The sequence below is a fragment of the Culex pipiens genome, chromosome 2 (genome assembly GCF_016801865.2).
Source record: "Culex pipiens pallens isolate TS chromosome 2, TS_CPP_V2, whole genome shotgun sequence".
In the NCBI taxonomy this organism is placed as follows: domain Eukaryota; kingdom Metazoa; phylum Arthropoda; class Insecta; order Diptera; family Culicidae; genus Culex; species Culex pipiens.
Genome location: NC_068938.1, coordinates 78260978 through 78268065, shown reverse-complemented (window position 1 = coordinate 78268065; position 7088 = coordinate 78260978). Strand labels below are relative to the sequence as shown.

The 7088-nt window shown below is 32.3% G+C and overlaps 2 non-coding genes across 2 annotated transcripts; one reads left to right on the top strand and one right to left on the bottom strand.

Moving 5' to 3' along the window:
* Positions 1–6368: 6368 nt before the first annotated feature.
* Trnav-aac (transfer RNA valine (anticodon AAC)) lies at positions 6369–6441 on the bottom strand. Its single transcript has one exon. It is a non-coding gene; the product is annotated as a tRNA-Val (tRNA).
* A 187-nt stretch (positions 6442–6628) lies between these two features.
* On the top strand, positions 6629–6700 carry Trnah-gug (transfer RNA histidin (anticodon GUG)). The gene has a single exon. It is a non-coding gene; the product is annotated as a tRNA-His (tRNA).
* Positions 6701–7088: the final 388 nt, after the last annotated feature.

Below are 7088 nucleotides of genomic sequence, written 5' to 3'. Positions count from 1 at the left end.
TTATATAAATTTTCATAATATTCAAATAAACAAATTAATTTTCATAATATTCAAACAAACAATATTGAAACGTGTTTACAGTTATCCTTTTTTTTAATTTTCAAAACAGCAAAAACCAAAAATTTCATATTTGTGAAAAGCCAAAATGTTCTATAAAAACTTCATTCAATGAATTTCAATTTAATTCCAATCGAGAAAATAGTTTTTTTTTAAATCAATTTCAATGTTTCGCAATACTTTTTGCATACTGTTTTTCTGGGATATTTTGAAGAAAACTTTAAAAAAGCATTTTACTTACCTCTTTAACATTATTACGAAAAAATGACTATCAGAATAACTGTCAGAATTTGTTAACTGTTTAAATTAACTAGAAAATGCAAAAAAAAAAAACGCTTGTGAAAACAAAATGTTATGCAATAAAAAATTCTCTTATGACGTGTGTTAAAAAAACCACTTTAATTAAGATAATATTACATGATAAAACAGATAATATTGAACTTTTTTTATTTCATGTATACCAAATTAACAAAAAAAAAAAAAATACTTTGTTCATAATAATAAAAGCTTTGGCATTTTCAAGATAAATCTATACAGTAGTTGTTCGGTAACTGGGCGTTGTTTAACTGGACTTTTTTCAAACTTTTTTTTAATATCAGGTTACAATTAAAGACAAATGAAAGGTAAGCATTGTAAATAAATATGAGTAACTTTTATTTTTATATTTCATCTGGAAAATATTATGCATCGGTGTTCCCCTCGTTATTTTTTGTTCAGCCCAGCTAACGAGCAGCATTCGGTGACTGGGCTACGTTCTCTGCCCAGTTACCGAACAACTTCTGTATTAAGAAAAAAGTTAGAGAAATTTACTTGTGAGTTTTAGCACAGTAAAACAAAAAAATATAGTAATATTTTTTTTATTTGGGAATATTGAATGATTTTGTGTCAGAAAAAATGTGTACTAAAAAACTTAAACTAAGTAAATTTACTTTTACGTGTTTCACATAAAATAAGGTAAAATTATAACTTAAAATAGTTAAATTCAACTATAAAAATTTCAATCTTCCAACTTAAATGAACATTAGGAACATTTCCCAAAGATTTTTTAAAAAATTTTAATAATTAAAAAAAATTCTTAATTTTTTGAACTTGTACAATTTTTTAAATAAAATTCAAAAGTGTAGGTAAAATGTTACATCAATTTTAAAGAGTTTGTGAAGAAATCTTAGAGGAGACTTTAAAATTGTGTGTTTAATTTTTTTTATAAATGTATGATCTTTTAAGAAATTTTGAGCATACTTAAATATTCAAAAAATTTATAAAAAAAATGGAACGACAATAATTCACAAATCTTTTCTTCATGCTATCATTTGTTTTGTTAAAAAATGTTCACAAATATTTAAAATAAAATTAGAATACTTCGCCTTGTTTCAAAATTACTTTTTCATTCTGTCAAAAAACTGTTTACGAGTGTTATTTATTTTGAAATGTTTTATGTTAAAAAGAAAGGTCAATTCAGTGAGTAACAAAATCAAATAAGAAAAAAAAGTTTATGTCCAGAAAAATAACCTTTTTTTTTGAAAATTACATAATAACTGACTAAAATTGAATTCAAAAGTATTTGAATTAAACAAAAACTTGATTCTAAACCGTGGTGACATTGATAGGTTGAACTTTTTTGGAAAATGAAAATTAAAAACAATTAAATTCAAACAGATAAAAACGGTACTATACTGAGGAGCTTGGTAGAAAAGTGTTTTGAAGTGTTATGCAAATAATAATATTCATGAAATTTGGAAAGTGTTAAAAAATTAGTTACCTCAATTATGAAAACACTATGGATGATTTAAATACTCTCAAAGGATCGGGTTTTTCTCGATGAAAATGAGTTCGAATCGAAAAATGCTTGTAATTTCATACTAACAACAAAAACAAAAAAAGTTTCAAAGTTTCATGTTTAAGTGTTATTACGTGTTATTAACACGATTCAAAAATATCTTCCGATTTATAGCCATTTAGGAAAAAGTTGTTTAGTCGATTTGGATTTTTTTTTATTCATGCTGCGATTTCTTATGAATTAAACATTTTAGAAAAAGTTTACAAAACATAGCTAAACGAACTTTTAATCATGATTATTTTAAAAAAAAACAATAAAAGTATTTCTACAAATAGTCAACTTGACATAATTAATTCTATACGCAAAATTTTAGGCTGAAATGATCCACTGTTATTGTCAAAGTCAGGGTGGTGTTTGAAATGACAATTTCAACGAAATTGTTTTTGAAGAACTATTGAAAAAAATTTTTAGGTGCATTGCGTGGTTTAAAATTATATCTTGAGAACTGTTTGAATAATATTTGAATCATAAATTGATATCCTATCAATGTCACCCCGGTTTACGGTATTTGAAAGCAGATGAGTTCTAATTGTTTGAACAATTATCTACATCAGGGGTGCTCAAAGTTTTTGGATGCCGGGCCAAATTTGAAACTCAAATGAGCTTGCGGGCCAAATGTACAATATAGTTAATTAAAAAAAAAATCGTTATTTGACTAAAAACTACATCAATAAGTTGAAGTTTCCAAGTAGCACTCTTTGTTCCCCAAAAGATTTCCGAACTTGTTGTTGAACTTAATTACTATGTTTTCCCAACGTCGCTGAGAACTCTTGAACGCTGGAAAAAGCGCACGTTTTTCTGTTGTTGAACATCTCTTAACCTGTTGGAAATGTGCTTGGTTTAATCAAGTTTCACCAGCGCACGTCCTACTTGCAGAGAGAACGTTTGTTGAACATGTCATAAGAACTCTTGACTATAAGATTCTGAACCGGGTTGGATAACGTCGTTAGAACCGTTTAACAACATTCTGCCTTTAAGTTTCAGTAGGGAGTTAGGCAAACGTTTTTAAAACCGTTCAAGAACATATCGTGGCAGACAAGAAGGTTAAACAGGCTTTTCATAAAATACGTTCAAGGTGTTCGCTCAAAAGTTTTTTTTTCTTAAATTAATCCTTTATTTGATATAGTAATGTCGCTTTACGATACTTTAACTACTAGTTTTTTTTTTGTAATTTATTAGTTTGGACAGGGATACGCCATTTATGAATGATAATAATATGAATGATGGATAATACAAAAATATCAACCAAAAAAAATCATTCAATTTCCTAATTATGCCCTTGCGGATTTTTTTTCAATTATGTTTGAGTGCTAATTAACATCGCTTGCTACTACTACTCTACTACTGCTGCTGGTTCCCGGTGCTGCATTTTCAGTTTTCCTTTTTGATGAAGAATGCTCAGGGCAAGTATCGAACCCAAGATCACTCCAAATGTCAAGTCCGGGCGCGCGTCTGCTTCTTTCCACGAGGGGTTATGTTGGATGAGCAGGCCTAAACGTCAATAAGAAGTCTGCGGTCATCTAGGTTTTACCAAGTTTACTAACAGTTTGCCAAAACTTCTTTCGAACATAAGCTGTTTCTATTTTTAGAACTATCCTTGCTTGTTTCGTCAACATGTCCTTGCTCGGTTTGTAGAACACGAACGCGAACTTCACATAAACAACTTGTTTACGAGAAATCCCAGCCGAAGCCAAAGGTCAAATCTACTATGTTATCACGTTTAGCAAACTGAAATGAAACATCATGTCTGCAAATGTCATTTTGCTTTTCGAGTTCTACAAGCATGTTTCATTGAGGTCAGAATAAACTTCAAAATGAACTATTCGTAATCCGTTGCTAGATTTGGCATATGTGTTACACAGCCATGTTGAACAGTGGTTTTTTGATCAAAATGTGAACAATTGACCAAATTTTTTGACACTTGTTCAATAATCAACGAATAAAAACACTTATGCAGCAATTGTTCAACAAAAAAATAAAGAGCGATGTTTTTATTGCAACTTGGGGTTTATTAAAATTTCTGTTATATTTTGAATATTTTTGCTATTTGAAAATAATACAAAACAAAAAATTGGTTTTATTGTTTTAATAGTTCTGGTAAAAAATGGGAATATGTTGAATGTGCTTGTGTATTTATGGAAATTGCATGTATTCTATTCAAAATAGTGACATAAAATCTGATGAAAATGTGTTTATCTTTAAATTAAGTGTAACAAATGAAAAATCGTTGCAAAATTACTGTCCAACTATTAGTCCTCTGCAAATATTTATAAAAGTTTTTGTGAGCGCAAAATAAAAGCAAAACAATATGTAAAAATTTAAATTATATGCCAGAATTTCAACAATTAACATTCAATATTAACGAAAAAAATATGCGGTGCATTGCCGAACATTTTGAAAGACAGCAGCCTCATTCCTTCGATTTCAACAATAATTTGTCTGCCTGAATCAGATCGTAGCCAAGCATTCGTTTCGTTATTCGTTATCCAACTTTTATGAGTTTGAATCCCAAGGTGGAAAAAAGGATTCTAAGTACAAAGTAAGTCAGATTTGAACGTTTCATAAATCATTTCCGGAAATGTTTGATGAATGTTTAATTGAATTTCACTAAATATTGTTGCTCACATTGTAACTATAATATAATATTTGTATCGTATAAAAAGGATCACAATATGGATAAACCATTAGTTTTGGATCAACAAAAATAAAAAAAAATAGCATAAAAAGGTTTTGAATAAACATTCATTTAAAAAATATAAATAAATCATTATACAAATGATCAAAGGGCCAATTTACATGATCATTCAAAATGGGTCCGCGGGCCACAAAAAATCACCTCGCGGGCCACGTTTGGCCCGCGGGCCATACTTTGGTCACCCCTGATCTACATAATGCATTCTGAACCATATGTACGAAGACTGCGTTTAAAAAATTGAAAAAAAAAACTGTTTTTCTTTTAAACAAAAAGTATAAAAATTGATGAACTAAATAAACATACAATTTGCATAACTAAGAGGCTCACCTAAAGTGCAGCCACAAATTCTCCAATTCAAAACCTCTCCACTTTAAGTTTTACAACCCACCACCACTCGCTAATCTGCTTATCTGTGAAATCTCGTGCGCCCTGTTTTGGAGGACTTAATCAAAATTGTTCAACATCATCATCATTATCGTCTCACTTTTGCCGCCAGCCCCTGGTGATGGTTATTATCATCAAAAACCTCCCTCCCTCAACACACAGCCGCAGGAGAAAGATGTTCTGGAAACAGCTTCTGGTTTTTCACCTGCCTTTCATCTCCGCTGAAAACTGCTAATTTTCATTTCATTTCTCGAGGATCGTCTCTTTCCCCATCTCTCCTGCTTGCCACAAGTCTCAAATCAAATTCAATTTCGCTGGAATCAATCTCCACAGAGCAGTGGGTGCCTATTAGCTGGAAAAACACATTTAGTGATTTAATTCCGCAAACTTCTGCCGGATTTCTCGATTTCGAGTTAAATCTCCTACATTAGTCCCATTCGAGAGAGAGACGGAGAGAACCAGAAAAGCCCGTCGGCGAAATGCGATTAGCTACTGCTACTAAACTGAAAAGTTGCCGCCACGACGACGACGACGACGGGGCGAATTAGATTAATTTCATTTTTCTTACCCCGCTCATTTCGCACACCTAATTCATATACTTAGGCGCGAGGGGGGCTTAGCGTCTCGCGGTCAGGTGAATCGCGAAAACTGGTTCTGGCGTTGGCATGACTTGACGCTAATGGTGCAGAAGCTGCTCCGGGTCGCGCACTATCGGTGCAGCAGTGGATTAATTAAGCTATGGCGTTTGGCAACACTGGCCGCTTGAAAGGTTGCAATTTTTCTTTCTATATCTATCACTTAATCCTCACTGAGAAAAAAAAACAAATCAAAAATGCTAGCAACAATTGTACATAAAAGATTCTAACCGAATTTGGTAGAGATTTTGTTCTTTGATATTTATTTGTAAGAGTTTTGTTAAACTAGATCACGAAAGCACAACACAAATCGCAGAATTGGTTGATATTACGATAAGAACTTGAAAATTAGGCAAATATCAAAATCACGCAACAAAACGATAACTCTTAAACGCGCAACAAACAAATGTATACAAATTAACCTTAAAGAAGTAGCAAGTAAGCAGCTAGTAACACACCGTGTGTATGCAAAGTGCGGTACGTACTTAGTAGGAATAGCTAACAAACATATGGTAAAACAAACACCTAGCAGGAAGTTATTGTAATTTATAGACGACGACGAGAAGCAATACAAAGAACTTGTTTGACTATTTATAAAAAAAAAATCGTGGAGCCACAACACAAATTCCAGACTTATTTGTACGCGCCTTGATAGTTTAAAAATGTAAGACAAATAAACTCCAAACAATACTTTGAAAAAAAAAATTGTGGAAATTTCATAGAAAAATATCACAATTCATAGTCTTGGTAAAAAAGGATTTGTTTCCGCCCGGGATCGAACCGGGGGCCTTCCGCGTGTTAGGCGGATGTGATAACCACTACACCACGGAAACTGCTGGAGCTTGAACTTTTTGTGGACGATGCGCAGCTCTCTCATTCCTTTTGTTTACTCTTTTCGAAAATAGATCAAAAAATAGGAAATTAATTCCACCTCCTCACATCAAGCGAAACGGATCGGCACAAATGCAGTAAGAGTGCAGAGGCAATGCAATTTGGTGGGAATTTTCATGTCTCGAGCACGCCGTGATCGTCTAGTGGTTAGGACCCTACGTTGTGGCCGTAGTAACCCAGGTTCGAATCCTGGTCGCGGCAGAAAGTTCCATTTTTTTTCATAAAGGTTACAAAAAATGTTTAACGCTTTGTAATAATTTTTTTTTTTGTGTAGGTAAGAGTCTATATTTTGGTTAGCAAAGTTAAGAACAGCGATGGAATAATCATCATCGAAAGAAAATCTTTGGATGTTCATCAAGAAAAAAAATCTGGCTCTCCTCTCTCGCGCACGAAAGATCGGTAAAAAGAATCTAAAAAAATCATCATCTTAATTATTCGGTGAAACATCTTTTTCACTACTACACTTGCAAGTGTAACGTCACACGTCGAAAAATTACCTGTCACATTTTGTAGATGGACATTTTGTGTAAACAAAGTGAGATACATATTTTTGAGTGGTGCTGACAAGGAAATTCACAAAAAACATCAG